The sequence below is a fragment of the Rattus norvegicus genome, chromosome 16 (genome assembly GCF_021556685.1).
Source record: "Rattus norvegicus strain SHRSP/BbbUtx chromosome 16, alternate assembly SHRSP_T2T, whole genome shotgun sequence".
Taxonomy (NCBI): Eukaryota; Metazoa; Chordata; class Mammalia; order Rodentia; family Muridae; genus Rattus; species Rattus norvegicus.
The window spans coordinates 65,106,824-65,126,598 of NC_141549.1; the positions used below are offsets into that span (position 1 = coordinate 65,106,824).

At 46.6% G+C, this 19,775-nt stretch overlaps 1 protein-coding gene; it reads left to right on the top strand.

Moving 5' to 3' along the window:
- Positions 1–19,775, top strand: part of Erich1 (glutamate-rich 1) — a gene marked incomplete at its 5' end in the record, with an annotated part of 52,793,804 nt that overhangs the window by 34,236,264 nt on the left and 18,537,765 nt on the right.

Sequence of the window (19,775 nt, forward strand, 5' to 3'; positions counted from 1 at the left end):
TAACAATGGACTCAGTGTGGTCTACCTGCTCTCGGCATAGGCTGAAGTCCAAGCCCGGGGCCAAAGTCAAGACGAAGGAATAACCCTGGAGTGTCTGGAAGATGGCTCAGTGGGTGAGATTACTTGCTGCTCTCCCAAAGAACCCACATTTGGTTTCCAGTACCGTGGTCCAGGCTCCAGCTCTAATGGTATCTAATGTTCTCTTCTGGCCCCTTGAACACACACACACACACACACACACACACACACACACACACACACACACACACACGTTTTTTAAGAGAAATATTCTCTAAGACCTTTATGATGGAGGCTGCCTATTCCTGTCACTGACATCCATAAAACAAACAAACTCTTGTGTAAGTGTGGTGTCCTGTAAAGGGCGCCCAAGCATTGTACTCAAAGGGATCCCACTGGAGTTGGCCCACTGATGGATTTGAGCAAAAGGAAGATAAAGAGAAAACAGCGGTTCCAGCACTCACAATAGGCTGCTCCCATGATGTGTCTGATCTTTGGTCCTTGTAGGCTGCTCTGTTCCAGGTTTTCTCCCTGAAGAAACATCTACGCAGGGCCTTGCTTTGATGCCAGGAATTCATTGCAGTTTGGGGGCTCGTAGAAATCCTCCAGCACAGACCTTAAGTAGGTCAAGAGGCATTTGGGAAATACAGAATGCCTATTACAAATTTAAACTCCCGCCTTGCGTGGACTAGCTATGGGATCCCGGAGGGACGGGGGACAGGATTATACCATCTCTGAGTACCCAGACATACCTGACAAGGCTGATACAGGGAGGCACTTAGCATGCAGCTTGGTCTGCACTTAAGTTTTCCATTAATGCCAGTCATTATAATGATCAGTCATTGCTGTTATCGGGGCAGCAAGCTCAGAATGGCCCCGAGATGATTAGATTCTGGTCCCTCCTCAGTGCAATTCGCTCTTGGGTGCGGTTGAAGTCGGACTCTCTTTGTTGTGCAGCGAGTAGGAAAGCCGGGCTTTACTGAGAGGTCCCTGCATGGCTGACTGTGGTTTGTTATGCAATCACCTGCTAAGGCTGAGGAGGCAGGCAGAATGTATATCCGCTCCTCCCTAGGCTCACCAGAGCATCACGGGTATGCTCAGAATCTCCAGTCCTGACCCCAGGACAAGGACATCAGTATATCCTCCCACCCCCAATGAGCCAATGAGCTTTCAGAGCAGCTGCTCCAGGAGAGCACAGCCACACATGTAGAGAAAGGGCAAATTCACACATGGGTCCCACAGAGAACCAGCCTCAGGGGAGAACCATCCAGAGAATGGATGCAGGGAGGCAGATCTCAGTTCTGGTCGAGGCAATGGGAAACCATTCTGTACCCTCAGAAGTCTCCCCTAGACATTCAGGCCTGCTGTTTCCTTTGAAAGCCGATTGTGTGGTATCAGGTAGCGGTGAGAGGAATCTTAGTCTGTAAGCATATTATGCTGACACAGGCATGGCCATCGACAGGTTCTCCTGCCTTCTGGTGTCAGTTCGTCTTTCTGGGAAGTGCCATAATGGTGGGGTCCCTAAATAGTCTGTACTAAAGAGCACCAAACAGCCCAGTGCTCCCCTGCCCTGCTGTCTGCTGAGATCTCTGTGCTAGAACTGGGTTGCACGATGTCCCCCAGGAGCTTGTGCATTTACACTTCTTTCTCAGCTCATGGCCCTGTTTGAGACAATTGCAGAACCTTTGGGACACAGGGCTGAGGTGACAAGTATGATCAGACAGGTAGATTGACTCTGCTTCTAGCCGGAGCGCTCTGTCTCTGCTTCCTGATTCACCGAGATGTGAGCAAGCCACATTCCAGCTGCCGCAGACACCACCATGAAGCTGTGAATGAAATAAATCCTTCCTCCCCGGAGTTGCTTCTGTCAGGTGTTTTGTCTCGAGGGAGAGAAGAACCGTGAATGCGTGCATGATAAGTTCCTTTGAAACTGTGACTTCAGGCAAGAAACAAGACACGGCACTGGGTTGGGGAGGGGTGACCTTAATGGTGCAGAAGTTCACAGCATCTTTCTTCTCTTCAGAGACTGTTTGAGAGGGGCCTCCGTTCCACGCCTTTCCACTTTTAGCATCCATTGATCTGTGAAAGCTGGTATAGGGAGTGTTTGCCACACGCAGAGATGTTTTGTTGACCTGGGTCCAGTCTCTGTGGACCCCAAGCAGCGGGAAGCTCCAGGTGTGCTGAAATGGCCAAAGATGCTTGCCAAGGAAGCTGGGACTCCCAGAGACTCGGAGCCAGGGCTTTTTGTTATTTTTGTCAGTTGGAAGGTTTCCACAGAGATCAGTGAACACAAAGGAGGCCACCTCCAAGCCAGAGAGTGAGCATAGACTCAGTTCCGCCAGATGGAGCCAGCATTCCTAATGGCTTATCGAATGTTCCCCTGTAGAGGCTGAGCTTACAACCATACTGCTGAGAAGTGTCCTTGTGAGAGGGACCCTCTAGCAAGTCAAAGGCCAGGCATGAGTCACGCATGGGAGTGGGACATTAGATTACTACTCCATGTTTCATTGGTATCTCTCAACGCCCTCAGTTTGTTCCCTCCTGCTTCTGTTGTACGAACATCACCACCTCATGGACAGACCTCTTCACTACAGCTAACCCTAATAAGGCCCCCACAAACATGTACACACAAGCGCTGCTTTCCTCTGGGTATTTGCACTGAGCCCCTAATATCTATTTCAACCTTGTAGTCCTGTGGAGTACAGTTGAAACAGAATATCCATGAATGTACAAACCCACTAGACCTATAATTCTTTCTATAACATGTATACATATAGTGTTTATATTGTATATGTGTATTACCTATGTATGAAATATGTGTGCTACATGGAGATATATATAGAAGTTAGACGTGTTAGTGTGCAGTTGTATAGATTCAGGAAACTTATATTCAATGTCTATTTTTATTTGTTTAGATATATGAATATATAATTTAATATAAACACATGAAAGCCTACTTTATTTAAATATTTAAACATGCCATTCTTTAAATGTAGAAATATATATTAAGATATTATACAAATATTATAACCTTGGGCTGTTTGTAGGTTCATGCTGAAACGTTCTTTTTCCTTTCATAAACATCTCAGACTACTGATTTCACAACTATTTTCCCTGTCTTTGATGTATATTTTTAACTGATGTCATTGGATAAAAACTCATCCCTTAGGCTTCACAGTTAAATCAACAAAAAGAGCACATGATAGTCATTTAGTAATGGACATGGGATACCTAGCCTAGGCAAAGCATTTAATATATGATTTAATGCAGAGACTTAATATGTGGTGTTAGGTGGGTGGCAGGGCTGGTGAGGGATGAGCCATGACCCTAAAGAAGACAATGTGCTCAGTGGCTGTCATGCTGAGGAAAATTCTGGTGCTAGTCACATTTTTGATCACCTTGACAGAACACTTGTGCTATTGTGAAGAGACACCGTGACCAAAGCAACTCTTACGAAAGAAAGCATTACCTAGAGGCTTGTTTACAGGTTCAGAGATTGAGTCCGTTACCAGCGTGGTGGGATTATGGCACCTGGCAGGCATGGTTCTAGAGCAGTAGCTAAGAGCTACACCCTGATCCACAGGCTGAGGGAGAGCCTGGGCCTGGAAGGGGCTTTTGAAACCTCGAGGGCATACTTCCTCTGACAAGGCCACGCCCACTCCAACAAGGCCACACCTCCTAATCCTTCTAATCTTTCTCAAATACCACCCCTAACATGGTGTAACTAAGCATTCAAATCTATGAGCCAATGGGGCCATTCTAATTCAAACCACTGCAACATGACAGAAACAACTTTGGGTCAAAGTTCAGGGGGTACCAATTCATGATGGTGGTAAAGGCATGGCAGCTCGGTGGTTGGTCACAGAAGCCTCCAGTGTGACCTCTGCATCTTAGCAGATCAGAAAGCCCAACCGGAAGCAGCATACCACTATCAAATGGCCTCCCGTGGTGACCGATGCCAACTGCTAAGCCCTGTGTTCCAATGGCCTCATCCCCTTCCAAACAGTAGCAGCAACAGCAGTGTCTGAGTGTCAAGTGTAGGAGCAGCTCACATGTGGACCACAGCCACACCACAGTCTTTGCTCTCCGGAATCCATCCCGTACCTCAAGGAACAATGAATGATTTGAGTCTGAGAACTGGATTCTGCCGCTAATGGTTTCTCAACATTTCAAAATGCAGCAACATGGAAAGGAAGTTATTTACAAGAGCTGGGGTGACGCTGGAGGTATGGGGGGGCACCTCAACATGTGTGGGCATCTAACAGACTCCACCACTTTGCACAGTACTCCTGTGTTGGGAAGAGGATGGAGACACCTTCACTGAGGGCAGCATAACAGGGAAGGCAATTTTGAGAGCTCTCACACACTCACTCCCCTGCCTCGTGTGACCAATGAGCTCTGCATTAGAAGGGTGGAACACAGCAGAAATCACTTCACCCTCCCAAACCTTTATTCAATTTCTAATCCTCTTAATGTGTTTAGAAGTTGAGAACTTACCGGGGCGACCACCCTGTACAGTCAACTGAGGAGCAGACTCTTAATATAAATTAGCGTAGCGCACATTCTTGAACCCCCTAACACTCCCTGGCACTGTGAAACTGGCTACAGCTGAGACTTGACCATGACCAGTTTTCTCTTCTTTCAAGTGAAGAGGAGTAGTTTTTTGTCATTGAGCACGTGGTTCATTGCAGGGGCAGGGAAGCGGAGAGGGGCAATCAGAGAGAAAGCAGCAGACACAAAGCCATAATCCCCAGGGGCGTGCCTGGAAAGACCCGTTCTCTCCAGTTAGATTTCACCTCCTATGTTTCCGCTGTCCCCAGATATCCCCTGAAATTGTGAACCCATCATCCATATGTGATGGCACCTGCTTGTCATCCCAGAGCTCAGTGATTCGGCAGTCTCCTTCCAAGGTTGACATTCCCTGACCCTCAATTTAAAATTAGAAAGAGTTTGAATTAACGGACAGTCCTACTGGGGTTGTCACCACCTGCGGGTGGCACAGAGAGGTAGCAGAACATAGCAGTGTAGCAGAAAAAAACCAAGAACACACTGACGCTCGATTCAGAAATTCACCCTTGCAATCCTATATGTCATATCTAACCACTGGTTGGCAGACAACTGAGTGGGGCTGGAGATACAAAAAATTGATGCTAACAGTAGTTTGTGCTCTGTGGTCAGCCCAGGACAATAGAATATATGCTGAAGAGAAAGAGAGAGATGAGGGAGCCATTCACAGTTCTCAAAAGCCCAAGGTTAGCCTTAACTCCGAAGGTCATATTGAGGACGAGCAGAACCTCTGTAATTCAGCGTACACCCTATTTCCAGACCTCTTGATAGAAACGATTTCTGATTAAGTAGGTCTGGGGTACAGCACTTCCTTGTGCATCTCTGGCATGGTCCCATCAGAAATTAGGCACCATGTGTGAGGAAAGGATAGCATTGGCTCACAGTTTCCTGAGTTTCCATACACAGTCACTTGGCTCCATTGTTAGGACAGAATGTTGTGGTAGATCCAAACTGTTTGCCTCTTGGAGGCAGGGAAGTGGAGGGAGAGACAGTCAGAGAGAAAGCAGTAGGCAAGAAGATGTATTGTCCCTAGAGGCTTGCCTCCAAAGACGTGTTCTCTCCAGTTGGAGCCCACCTCCTAAGTTTCCACTGTCCACAGATATCCCCTGAAATTGTGAGTCCACCATCTGGATGTGATGTCACCTGCTCGTCCTCCCAGAACTTAGGAGGCTGAGACAAGGCTGTGAACTTGGAGACATCCTGGGCTATCTAGTGAGGTGGAAGGGAGAAAAGAAGGAAGGTAAGAAGAAAAAGAGAGAGAGAGAGAAGTAGGAGGGAGAGGAGGGAATGAAAGGGGGTGGGAAGAAAGAAGTGAAGAAAGGATCAGTCTGTGGCAGAGGTCAGAGCCCTGTGATGTGATCGCTTCACCAAGCTCTGTCTCTGATCATTGCTGTACGAGTACTGAGGATCAAGCCTTCTGCACGAGAGCCTTTGGGGGTACATTTCAATCCAAGTCACAACATCGTTGTGCTATGAGGTTTCTGGCTGGGTTTCCAATGTTAATGGCAACTGAGATTCAAAGAAGAAGGACAGACCCACATGCTGGTGGGAAAGGGGCAGCTTTTGAAAAAAAAAAAAAAAAAAAAAAGCTTAAACCAGGCTGAATGCAGAACGATGCTATGTCAAGAGACTTGGCAGATACCGGAAAGGGGGGTAGAGGAGAAGGAAAGGCAGGGTTTTTGGAGGGAGGGGGTCAGGAACTTAGTGTTCTAATGCCCACAATGCTGTTAAGATACAGTGGTGGTTCTGCAGGAGAGAGTACCGACTCCAGCTCTGGCCTCTCTGGCCTCCAAATTGAGGTTTACCTTTGACTTAATGGAACAATTTTCCGCTATGCCACAGCAGTCATTTTACTGCAATATGGATTGCAACATGGACCGATCTTTTTCCATTTCGTGTCCCAAACCACAGCACAATTAGTTTCTAAACAAATGTCAATGACTTCCGTGGGAGGCTCTGAGTGTGAGGCTGGAGTATTGGTGGGCAGCCGCAGAGACTGTGCTAGCCGTTCCCCTAAAAGGGCTCAGCCTTCCTGATAGACACCCTGTGCCTCCTGAGAGATATCAGGGCCCAAGAATGCTCTCTGTTCATTGTTTTTTGCAGAGTGGTTTAAGAGACAGAAAGAAGGTAGAATCTGTTATAAAAATCCCCGTGTCTTAACGTTAGCATGTTCTGCTGTTGCAGAATTGTTGGGTAGACTTCTCCCAACTCCTGATCTTCCTGGCTGGACAAACTCTGGTTACCTGTAACAATGACCTCACCCCCACGATGAGTGAGGACAAGCAGTATAAACTGAATTCTGTCCTTCCCAGACTTCATGTCTGAAAGTCCTATCCCATGACCTCAATCTGTGACCTCGTGTGGAAATAGGTTTATGGAAGATGTAATCAGTTGAAATTAGGACTTGGTTTCACTGGATGCTAAGGTGGGGTGAGTGCCAAATCTTCCATAGCTGATGTCCTTATCAAACTTGGATATATGCATGCTATGTAGGTGAGATGTCATGTGGTGATGACGTTAGACACCCAACAAGACAAGTAATCTCAAAGATGGTCAGTCAAACACAAAAGCAGAAAAGGACCTGGAATTGACAAGAACAGCTCACAGCTGTGTTAAGTAGCCATCCTGCCAGCACTGAGACCTCCAGCCTCCAGAACTGCAAGACCATTCCTGTTGTTTAAGTAACCTGGCGAATGGTACATCATCACAGAAGTCCCAGGAAATGAAGACAGGAGGTTGATAATAAAATTAGATGTTGATAAAAACCAAGCCACTTTGCACACTCAGAAATAGCCTCTGTTCAAAGTGTAAGTGACGGGTGAAGTCTTGTCTGGACAATACACTGTATGATTGTATGCAATGCTCATCCATTGACCAAACTGAAGCTGCGTTGTGACGAACTCCTGGGAAGTGAGAGCAGAAAAAGAACAGCTCCTCTTGGGGAGTGGGGGGTGGGGGCAGGGGACAACCGAATGAGATAAGATTTTGGTTAAAGCTGGAGTCTTCAACACCAAGCAGTATCTGGACAGTGATGAGTGGGCAGAGGATGGCTTCCCTATGTGTGGCACTCAGGGACATCAGGTCTCTCCTCCTATACCATAGTAGCAGCACTACTGGGCAGAGGTCCCAGCAGCCAGGACAGCCCAGACACAGCAACTTGGATGCCAGCTTTAGAGAGCCTATCTGTGTTTCTGTCCTCCAGAGTTGACAGTAAGCAAGCCAGGAGGCACCCATGGGACATTTGCTAAAGCAAACCCCTGCTCAGATGCAGGTGAGAACCGGAGTCATTGTATTCTGAGCGAGAAATGAAGTGTGAACTTGAACTGTGGTCTCTAGCTGAAGGTGCCAGGTGTTTCAGTTGCGGGCTCAGCTATGAAACCAGGAAATAATGGGTGCTGTCCCTTTCTGTTCTCCTGGTCAGTGTCTTGCACACTGGGCAGCTCAATTGGTCGCATGGAAGCAGGACAATGAAGTAGGAATGACTTCCAGGAACAGAGAACATAATTAGCTGATTTAGTAATTGGGATCATATTACCCTTCTAGGGTCAACATTAATTAGCTTCGTATTTTAATTAACTTTTTGATCCCTGCAATAATTCCATTATTTAGTGCCACTCGGTGATGGACGATATGTGTAGATACTCAGGTTGGTTTAGAAATCTAAGAGCCCAAATGGTAGTGGCAGAGTTGGGGCCCTCCATGTTACCATTCAGCAAATTCTAACTGACTCGATGATGTGTGTGTGGAACTCGATAGACACTAGAGAGGGCGCTGTTCACATACAGAGTAGCTCACAATTACTCTCCAAAGCAATAGAGAGTACAATTGAACCGGCCTCTGCTTTTATGGTTTTGCAGTACACTGGCTTTTCCTTCTTCCGAGACTGCCTTCCTTGCCTTACAGTGTCTCTCATCTCAAGACCTGCCACATAGATTACCTTCGCCACACAATTCTAGACCAGATGAATGGAATGCCCACCCCTTCGTCTGTATACCCATAACCACCACCGAGCTCTCCTGAAACGTCTGTGCTATTCGGTGTTCTAGTAAACAGCTACTATCTTAGCCTTCCCCTTAAACTACATGTTCTCTGATGTGATAGTTTAAAGAGTGTCTTCCCAAATGATGTCAGTTTGACCCGCTAACGTTAAGTTCAAAGTGGGTCTTCCATTGGTAATTAACCAGGAATGTTAAGATGAACTCATGTGGGACATCGTGGTGTCTTTATAAGGAAAAGAAGGCTTTATTACTTAGGCTGGATTTAGAAACCTAGGAGTCACACTTCTGGGAATGTCTGTGGGAGCAAGACTCACCCTGGATGGAGGCAGCAGCTTCCTATGGACTGAAGGAGAGAGAGAGAGAGAGAGAGAGAGAGAGAGAGAGAGAGAGAGAGAGAGAGAGAGAGAGCACACCTGCTTTCATCCTTCAAACTCTAAGCCAAAACAAACCCTACACTCTTTAAATTGCCTTCGTTGGGTATTCTGTGACCATGATAAGAAAAGAATTAATGGGGCTGGAGAGATGGCTCAGCACTTAAGAGCACTGACTGCTCTCCCAGAGGTCCTGAGTTCGATTCCCAGCGACCACATGGTGGCTCACAACCATCTGTAATGGGATCCGAGGCCCTCTTCTGGTGTGTCTGAGGACAGCTACAGTGTACTCATTTACATAAAATAAATCTTTTTAAAAAACGACAAGAAATTAATCAGAGGGACACAGAAAGACTATGTCACAACAGAGACAGAGATTAGAATGGTGCAGCCACAAACTAAAACAAACAAAAACAACCACAAAAGGAAAGCAAACAAGCCAGAGCAATGGAAAGCTCTGGGGCAGGAGGGAGTCCCGCACCCCCAACCCATCCCAGAGACCTGGCGAGAACACTGCCCTGCTCTTGCCTTGATATAAGACTTCCGGCTTCTGGAAGTGGGAAGAATTTATTCGTGACTGTTTAGACCATCCAGTCTGGGTCATTTGTTAGAGCAGCACTAGGAAACTAATACGTTTCCGAGTAACCTCCAGTTCACCTGCCTGTTTTCCTAATCTGTTACGTGCGCATTGTTTGAAAATAGTACGTCTGTCTGCTCCATGGAAGATGACTGATGTTGTGAGAGAATCGCGGCTCGTGTCCAGACAGACCACACCAGGCCAGTACCGTTCCACATGAGAGAGGTTTATTGTGGGGGAAGGGGACAAAAGGGGGTGACGGAGACAAAGTGGGGAAAGAGAGAAGAAAGGGTGAAGATTGGGAAGGGTCTGCCTTTTATTTAGGCTGTGGCATAACTGCTCACAGGTAAAGGTGGGAAATAAACCAAATGGACGCTGGGAATGTATGGCCATTGCCATGGCAACGGATGCACTGGCCCCTGTTGCCTATGGGTGATGTCACATCATCACTGGGTTTAGAGGGGATCTGCAACCAACCGTAAAGCTGATCCCTGATATCAACAACTGATCTCAGCTCGTCTATCATTATTGACTGAAAAAGCTCAGAAAGAAGAGGGAAGGAGGAAAAAAGGAAGGGAGGGAGGGAGGGAGGGAGGGAGGGTACCAGCTGGGTGAGGTGTGATGGTGTGCACCTGTAATCCCATCTCCTAGGTCACAGACATAAAGATGTCATCTTCAAAGCCAGCCTAGTACATAATGAGTCCTAGGCCAGCGTAAGTTGCATGTGGAACCCTGTTTAAAACAAAACAAAACAAAAAAACAGTAACAGTAACAGAAAGAGAAAGAGAAAGAATAGAAGGAAAAAGAGGCAGGGAAGGGGGGAAGGAGGAGGAAAGGAAGGAAGGGCTAAGGAAAGGTCAAATTACGTGACTCTGTGGTGTTTTCCCTGGGAGGCACATGTTATTTGTGTGTGCAAAAGAAGTCAACCAAGGCTCCGTGGATCTGGTGTGAGCAGTGACCTGCTGATAAATGGCTGAATAAAACCCCTGGCACCCAGGAGGATGGATTCCCAGAAGAGCTGGATCCCTCTTTAGGTTCTCAAGAGGTGCAATGGAGCTGGAAATTCTAGCTCCCTAGGTTGCCTCCTTGAAAGGCCCACAGACACAGTGGAGTATCACAGAATGCCTTGTAAAACAAGCTCAGGAATCCGTAGCCAAAGCTGTCTTTATATTCAGACAGAGCTGTTTGTCCCGATGTTTCCAGTGGTCAGGGAATGGGCCAGGTATAATTGTTTCTCTACTGCACGTGCCCCTTCCCGTAAGGCATCCATCTGATTTTAATCGTGTCTATACTGAATTATGCATAAGCATAAAATGTAAATAGTGGGTTCTTCCTAAAAGTTAGCCCTAGATATGTTCCAAGGTGTGTTTGAAAATAAATGGAGTATCATCAAAGGGCTGCTATGAGGAGTGACTTATTCCTATTGTTTAAAGCAAGTGTGTGTGATGCTCAGGGTAGGTAAGGGACCTTGCTAACAGGTTGCTAGGTGCATTGTTTAAAGATGGGTGTACATGTGTAGTTAACATTCAGATGATGGCCTTGAGCTTCCAAGTGCATTACTATAAGAGAGGTGTATATATAGCCCAAAACAAGTGGAGCCCCAGGTGCCTGAGCCATTCCCTACGCTTTGTTTGCCTAAGAGAGCTTAACAAGTAGATGTGGGATTGGAAAGTCAGAACTAGATAGTTCAAATTAATAACATTTCCTGTGGCTATTGATTTGTCAAATAATAACTATAAAATCTAAAATACATCAAATGTCTATACCGTGGCAGGAACTATGTATACTAAACGTATTATATACAACACAAAATAAGTAATTAAGCTTCTGTTTGAGAACACTTAAGCCTAGAGTAGAAAAATAACCCGCTCAAGGTCTTGTGATCAATAGAGCCCAGGCTGACAGTACAGGGGAATGCTGTTTTTTAAGGACTTCTCCTGGCCAGTTGTAAGAGATCATTGAGAGACTCAGTTATAGGAAGGAAAAGGAAGCCAGAGAACAGACCTGATTATCAAGACCAGCTTCATCATTTGGCACAGCTGTTTCCCATTGATACACACTGGATCTATTGAAGGCAGAGTCCTTGAGATTCAGTGGCAGATAAATACATAGGCCACGCAAGCCCTCAAGCCATGCCAGCCCTCCTTCTTGACCCTTGAGGACATTTCATATCCTCTAGGATGCTTTTGTATAAGAAAGTTCCTGAGGGGGCTGGGGATTTAGCTCAGTGGTAGAGCGCTTACCTAGGAAGCGCAAGGCCCTGGGTTCGGTCCCCAGCTCCAAAAAAAAAGCGTTTAAAAAAGAAAGTTCCTGAATCATCCCACACCGCTTCTCTTTTCGAGAAACCTTTCCCTGTGTCCTCAGAGACCAAGGTTATGAGGCTTAGCATCCGAGAACTAAACCCAGGGCTGGTTTTAGCTCCATGGTATACGTGGATACGCCAGGCTTTTATTTGGTAAGAGCATGCGCAGACCAGACACACTCTCTTCCAGCCTTGTCTTGCTCCCACTTGTAAATATTTGTGAAAGGGGTGCGATGTTTCATTCCTCACGAACCAAGAGCAGATCTCCCTTTCCATCGAGAATGCTCGTACACCATCGCCTCAACTCCTGAACAATTGCGTAGTGGTGCCTTTCCTCGGGTCCCTTAAAATAACGATCAAAGAACAAAAGGATCCCAGCAAGATCTCCCTCCATTCAGACCCTGCCAGCACAGGGTGCTCCTTTGACATCTGGCCTCAATAGCACTCATTCCTAGAGTGGCGAGTTACTTCATGTTACATGGTATGATAGCCGATCTTTAATATTTCTATCGTTCCCTAATGCCTACTGGATCTCCTTCGTTAAAATACAGGTTTGTGGGGGAAGAAATTAAGGCAGCTATCCTGCAGGGTGGTATTCAGTTGTGCTTTTTAAGTATTTGCCCACATGGTTTCTGAGGTAGAAGATCCATTTTGAGTCAGCAGACTTCATCTGAACTCTGTGATTCCGAGAGACAGAGCGTCACAAAGAGTTCTGGAATGCTATCAAGGAGCGCCTATCGCGACCAGAGCACCTGCTGGTCTTATCGATGAGGCTGAGGAAGTTGCTCCTGGGGGAGAGGGTGTGTATGTGGAAGAATACTGCATTGAGAAAGCATCTATCTTCTCCCCAGCCAGACAGGCCCATATACTGTTTCCTTGGAAATTGGACCCTACAGATAATTTTTGCTTCTTGCCAGCTGACTCACGTTTCTGGTTTAAATGGGAGGTATTTGCTCTTTAAAGGCCATTGCTGTGTTTCTGGTGTCGAGGGCTAAAATATTCGGTGCTTTTTAAATAGATAGGAGGACAGAGATCGCCTCCCCGTAGAAGCTTGGGGGTGAAAAAGAAATGAAGGAATCAGAACGCATATCGAGTTCTGAGTACTTCCGGTGCACACCTCCATCATAAAGGAGGGAAGGGTGAAAGAGCGAGACAAAATAACCCAAAATTCAGGGACGCTAGCTGCAGCCCAGGGGTTCTTGATTGGAAAGCACAGCCCTACCCACGTTCTCTTGGGGAGGGGGCAGAGGAGGCTTGCACGAGGTTACAGGAACAGCAATCTGGCACCTGCTTCTGGCCTCACTTCAGCAAGCACCTAGCTTTGTGAGTCAGCCGGTGCCTCCCGCAGCTCCTGAGGCTGCGTCAGGCAGAGCTTGTCTCCCTGGGTGGGAAGATGGATGGGCCAGCCGATGATTATCAGCACCGAAAAGGCTTCCAGAGACCATGATCTCAAGCTGCTCCCGGCCACATCTCCTTGGTCCAATCCAATTTGAAGCTGTGGTTCTCATCCATGGGCACTCAGGACTGCCCACGGGAGTGCTTCTCACAGGGTGACTCACCGACAAGCGTTGATTTTCTGTGGATTTCTCATGGCCTGCTGGGAACTGCTCATCACTCAGTGCCAGCAAGCTCTTTCCTCCTTGGTATCACCACTGACAGGAACGTCTAACCTAAACTGCTCATCATGAAAACAAAAACCAGTCAGGCTTTCCCAGACTTTCTATTGCCGTCCGTTTGTAGATTACCAATGACGACATTTGCGGATCCATCTCAATCAACTTCCCTTTTTGGAGGACTCTGCTGAGGTGCACTGTTATTCTGACATGCTTCATCGGAGGGAGGTTCCCAACATCAATTATCAGGGAGACATCTTCCTGCCCGATGCCCTGTTTTCTTGGGTTCTCCTCTTCCACATTTCCCAGTTTCTTCTGTCTGACCTAATGTTGAGTTACCCAGGTCCCAGCCTAAAAACCCGTTTTCTCCTTTCCCCTGTCTTTTCCTCCTCTCCTCTCCTCTCCTCTCCTCTCCTCTCCTCTCCTCTCCTCTCCTCTCCTCTCCTCTCCTCTCCTCTCCTCCCTTCTCCTCCCTTCCCCACTCTCTGTCTTTCTCTTCTCCATCCTCTCTCTAGGCAATCTCTTTCTCATACCAGCTGTGTCTTGATGACTCTCAAATCTGCCTGTCTAGTCCTTATCACATCCCACAGGACCATGTATCCCTTCTGTTCTCTCCTGTGTCCAATTGCTCGTCCAACAGCCAGAGTGTTGAATACACAGCTCCAGATGAAATGTCCACGACTCTTGCTGTGCCTCCCAAACCCGTTCCTCCCCCAGCCTTCCTTTGTGAGCCAAATGGCTCCATCAAACTAGGTTGTAAAAGTTCAAAAGTAAAACTTCCTAGTCTATGACTCCTCTTTAGTCACAACTCACAAGTCGCCAACCAGTGCTATTGGTTCTAAGTCAAACTGAGTTATCATATCAGCTGTTTGAGACTCAGTCTAATCAGGGACTATAAGCATTGACTGTAGCTACACTTCCTCACCGTGGGTTTCCATACCTCCTTACTGCAATGCCCTAAGAGACAAAACAATCTCTTACATGTGTAAATCTGCTATGTCACCCCCTTGCAGAGTCCTGCTAATGGCTTTTAATAACGTAGAGTAAAATGTAGGTGATTTGTCACAGGCCCCCTGTTCGGCTTGCTGTTTGATGATGCTGGCCCGCTCCAGCCCTTCAGTGGCTCTGACAGGTTTCTGCTCTAGGGCCTTTGCTTTTACTGCTCCTTCTGCGTTCCTTGTCACTTCCTAGAGTAGGTTTACTGTGATCGTGCAGTTCGCAACAGCTTCAAAGCCCAGTTATTCTCTGACACATCATGCTTGTCTTCCCACACGTTCCTTCCTCCTCCTCCTTCCCTTCCCCTCCTCCTTCCCTTCCCCTCCTCCTCCTTCCCTTCCCCTCCTCCTTCCATTCACCCCTCCTCCTTCCCTTCCCCTCCTCCTTCCCTTCCCCTCCTCCTTCCCTTCCCCTCCTCCTCCTCCTTCCCTTCCCCTCCTCCTCCCATTCACCCCCTCCTCCTTCCCTTCCTCCTCCTCCTTCCCTTCCCCTCCTCCTCCCATTCACCCCCTCCTCCTTCCCTTCCCCTCCTCCTTCCCTTCCCCTCCTCCTCCTTCCCTTCCTCCTCCTCCTTCCCTTCCTCCTCCTTCCCTTCCCCTCCTCCTTCCCTTCCCCTCCTCCTCCTTCCCTTCCTCCTCCTCCTTCCCTTCCCCTCCTCCTTCCCTTCCTCCCCTCCTCTCCTCCTCTTCATCTTGTCTCCGTCTTCTCTTCTCATTTATGGTTTATTTCTTGTTGTTGTCCATCCTAGACCATAAGACAGCAACCTTGTCCTCCTCACTGCTGTTTCTATAGCCTACATCAATGGCTATTTTACATGTCATGCGCATCTCTAACGTGTGTAGGTGTTCCCACTGTTAACTTATATGCTGTATTTTTCTTTCTTTCTTAATGCTTCCTAAATCTAGCAGCACAGAATTACCTAGACATGATGTTACTAATTCGAGTTCTTGGGTCTCCTCTCAGAAGTTATCAGTTTTCTCCCTGATCCTGTGCTAGTCTTTTTTTTGGGGGGGCGGTTATTTACATTTCAAATGTTATTTGCTTTCCCAGTTTCCCGGACTTAAGCCCCCTATCTCATCCCCCTCCCCTTCTTCTATAAGGATGTTCCCCTCCCCATCCACCCCTCTTTCAGCTCCCCCCAACATTCCCCTACCTGGGGGTCCAGCCTTGGCAGGACCAAGGGCTTCTCCTTCTGTCCAAGCAAATGAAAAACTCTGAAGTAGACAAGAAAAGGGGCAGGGGCTCCAAAAAGAAAACAAAGAGACAAAAGAAAAGAAAGAACAAGGTTCAAAGGGAGAATAAGAAGGGACAAGTTGGCAATCAGGGTAATCAGGTTTGAGTTAAGTGGCCTATGAGCCTTTTGTTCTACCTGAATAAAGTTTTTGGAAACTTCTAGGTAGATGTTGAGTTAAGGATCAAATGAACTTGCATAGACCCTTTTAGCTATGCTATAGTAGAGGGCTAGGGATGGGGCCCAGTCAAGAAAGCACTTGCTTTGCCAGCACAAAGGCTTGAGTTTAAGGCCCAGAAACCACATTTTTTAAAAGCTGGGGACTGGAGATATGATGTGGTGTTTAAGAGCATTGTCGCTGGAGGAGAAGACCTGGATTCAGTTCCCAGCACCCACCTGGTAGCATCACAACCTAGAACTCCAATTCTCGAGCATCCGACTCCCTCTCCTGGCCTGTGTAGAGGCAGGAGGATCTCTCTGACTCAATCCAGACTGATTTACATAGCAAGTTCCAGGACAGCCAAGGCCAAACAGTGAGACCCTGCTCAAAAATAGAGGGTAGATGACAGCTATAAGACAATGCTAGCAGTTGTCCTCCATCTTCTAGATACACACACACAAAACACACACACACAAAACACACACACACACACCACACACATACAATACACACAACACACACATAACACACACAACATACACACACAAAACACACACACAACACACATACACGACACACACAACACACACACAACATACACACACAACACACACACACAATACACACAACACACACAAAATACACACAATACATACATAACACACACACAACATACACACACAACACACACACAAAACACACACAAAACACACACATACAAAACACACACAACATACACACACAACACACACAAAACACACACAACATACACACAAAACACACACACAACACACACACAAAACACACACATACAAAACACACACACACAACATACACACACAACACACACAAAACACACACACAACGTACACACAAAACACACACACAATACACACACAACATATACATACAACACACACACAATACACAAACAACACACACACAATACACACACAACACACACAAAACACACACACAACACACACACATACACACACAACGCACACACAAAACACACACAAAACACACACAAAACACACACACAACACACACATACACACAAAACACACACACATAAAACACACACATACACACACAACACACACAGATGCACACACACAGACACACACACACATACACACAAAACACACACACATAAAACACACACATACACACACAACACGCACAGATGCACACACACACAGACACACACACAACACATACATACAACACACACAGACACACACAAAAAACACACACAAACACACAACACACACAAACACACAACACACACAGACACACACACAACACACAGAGGTGGGGGGAATATATCCATGTGCATGTGCAGGCATGCGGCCAGCATCTGCCTTCACCTGCTGCTTTGGTAGGTAAGTTTATGTATAATTGGAGCACCGGCTAGTTCATGTAAAACCACACACATTGAGTCAGCCCTCTTCCATATCTATGGCTCTGTTGTCTAAGACAGTAGGCAAAACTTAAATCCAAATTAATTAAAAGTACTTTAACTTGAGTTAAATTTAGTAAGAATTCAATAAAGTCAGTCCCTCAGTCCTGCCAGCCACACCTGACGTGCTGAGTAACACCCTTGACTAGTCAGTATCGGATCAGAGAGAGCCTGTTTGTCATTGCAGTCCCTGGGATGGGGAGGGCATCCGCCCTGCTGTTGTTACTGCAGAAATGCCAGCCCTGTCAGGAAGTGGAAATACAGCTCTTCCCTGGTTAGACAATGAATCTCTCGGGGCCTGGGAATCTCAGTTGAGCAGACTAGGAGCTGATGAAAGCAGCTTGTAAACAGACTCGCCAACAACCCAGCCCACACAGGGAGAGATGGACATCCACGGAGACGAGCTGTCACTGACTCAGAAGGACTGGGAAAAGCACAGCTCTGGGCCAGGGAGGGGCTTCCTCTCAGTTTTCACCCGTTGAACTCTGAATCCCAGACAATTGTGGAAGTGTCACTGGGCTAGGTGCCTGTTTTACTAGGTTTACCTGTATACCTCTAGTGAGGTATTGTTTGTTTGTGGCAGAGGAAATGACTTGTGCTCTGAGGCTATTTCTACCTTGGAGTTTCCTATGCAAATAGTAAAGAAATGCTGGTTCTCGGACTAAATCATATTGAAATTACCTCTGTCTGCACCACCTTTATTCTTGAGCTCCCCAAAGGCAAGAACTGACTCCTGTTTCCTCTCCTGTAGCTATTTGAGAGGTAGACTTGTTCCCATTGAAGTATTTGTATGTTTGAAAGGGTTGGAGGATGCTGGAATGGCCTCAGAGCCACGCTAAGGGAGGGGGCTGTGCTGCTGTGATGTCACTTCTGGTTACCCATCCCTTCACATCTTAGAGCATCAGATGATCTCAGCGTTAGTCTCCCAAGATGAGAAGACCGATAGATCCTCTGAGCCAACAGCAAGCAGAGGAAAGGGAGAGATTGTTGTTTCTCATGCCATCAGAGAGCTTTATCAGAAAACCATCCCTTTTGTCTGTTTTCTTAGGAAAGGACCAATCTCACTCAGATGCAAAGCGTAGCAATAGGAAAATTTTCACAAGAACTCATGTCTGTGCTGTGTTGGGTGCTTAGGATTCTGGCGTGTGTTGGGTGGCTCTCTCAACAGTCCAGCGTTAAATGTGTGTCACAGAATAGTGAAGCTCCTACCACCATCTGCCTCTGTGAGAAAGAATGAGACTTGCATGGCCCAGTAGGGAGGCACGGCCAGCTCTTAGCTACACAGCAAAGGAGGCCAGTTTGTTGAGGTCATAGTCATTTTTATTTTGTTTACTAATGTCCAGGAGGTTAGGTTGCTAAGAGGAAATCCACTGAGAATCATTCAGGAAACCATGAGCAACAACAACAACAACAACAACAACAAAACAGGCTTAAGAAAACAATTCTCATTCCTTTTGCTTGTTTGGGTTTGGGTTGGTTGGTTTTTTGTTTGTTTGTTTGTTTGTTTGTTTGTTTGTGTTTGTTTGTTTTTTCAGACTGAGTTACTCCGTGTAGCCCTGGCTGTCCTGGAACTCACAGAGATTGCCTGCTTCTGCCTCCTGAGTGCTGGGATTAAAGGTGTGCATTACCACCTGACTTCACTGTGTATGATGACTTCACTGTGTATGATGACTTCACTGTGTATGATGACTTCACTGTGTATGATGACTTCACTGTGTATGATGACTTCACTGTGTATGATGACTTCACTGTGTATGATGACTTCACTGTGTATGATGACTTCACTGTATATGATGGACAGAGTGCTCTCTCCTCTGTATCTCATGCCTGCCTTCTTCATGATGAGGTCATATGTGTTTTCCTACTGATTATGCTACTTGAGACTCATGGTAATAGATAGAAAAGTTGGGCTCTCTCTCTCTCATATTAAACACAGTGCCTCCTACATAGTAGGCAAGCACAAAACTATGGTCCATCTATTTTTTATTTTGAGACAGGGTCTTACTATGCTGTCCAAGCTGGCTTTTCTCCACCGTCACCAAGGCAGTCAGTCCTCAAATTTGTGTTCTTCTAGCCTCAGCCTCTTGTAGAGGGATGTACATTTTGGCTGGCACCATCGGGTGTGGCTGAGGATTGAGATGTATCACTGGGAAGTTTGAGATGATTCGTCTCTCAAAAGTCATGTCTTTCAAATGTCATTTTCCCATTTACACCCTTCTCCTGTGACTTTTACAGGGTGTTTGATTCTCTTCTGACATTCTCTGAGATTTTGATCACTTTACTAACAGTATTGTTGAGGGTTGGTCTGGTGCTGCTGTGTATACAGATGCTAAATTCTGAACCCCAAGATCTGGTGGCTTTCTCAAACAGATTCTCACATATACCAGCCTTTGCTATGTAAATCTTGCTCCCCGATTTAAAGGCTATTGGTTAAATAAAAGTGGCTCCAGCCAATTCCTGGGGAGAATAGAGGTAGGC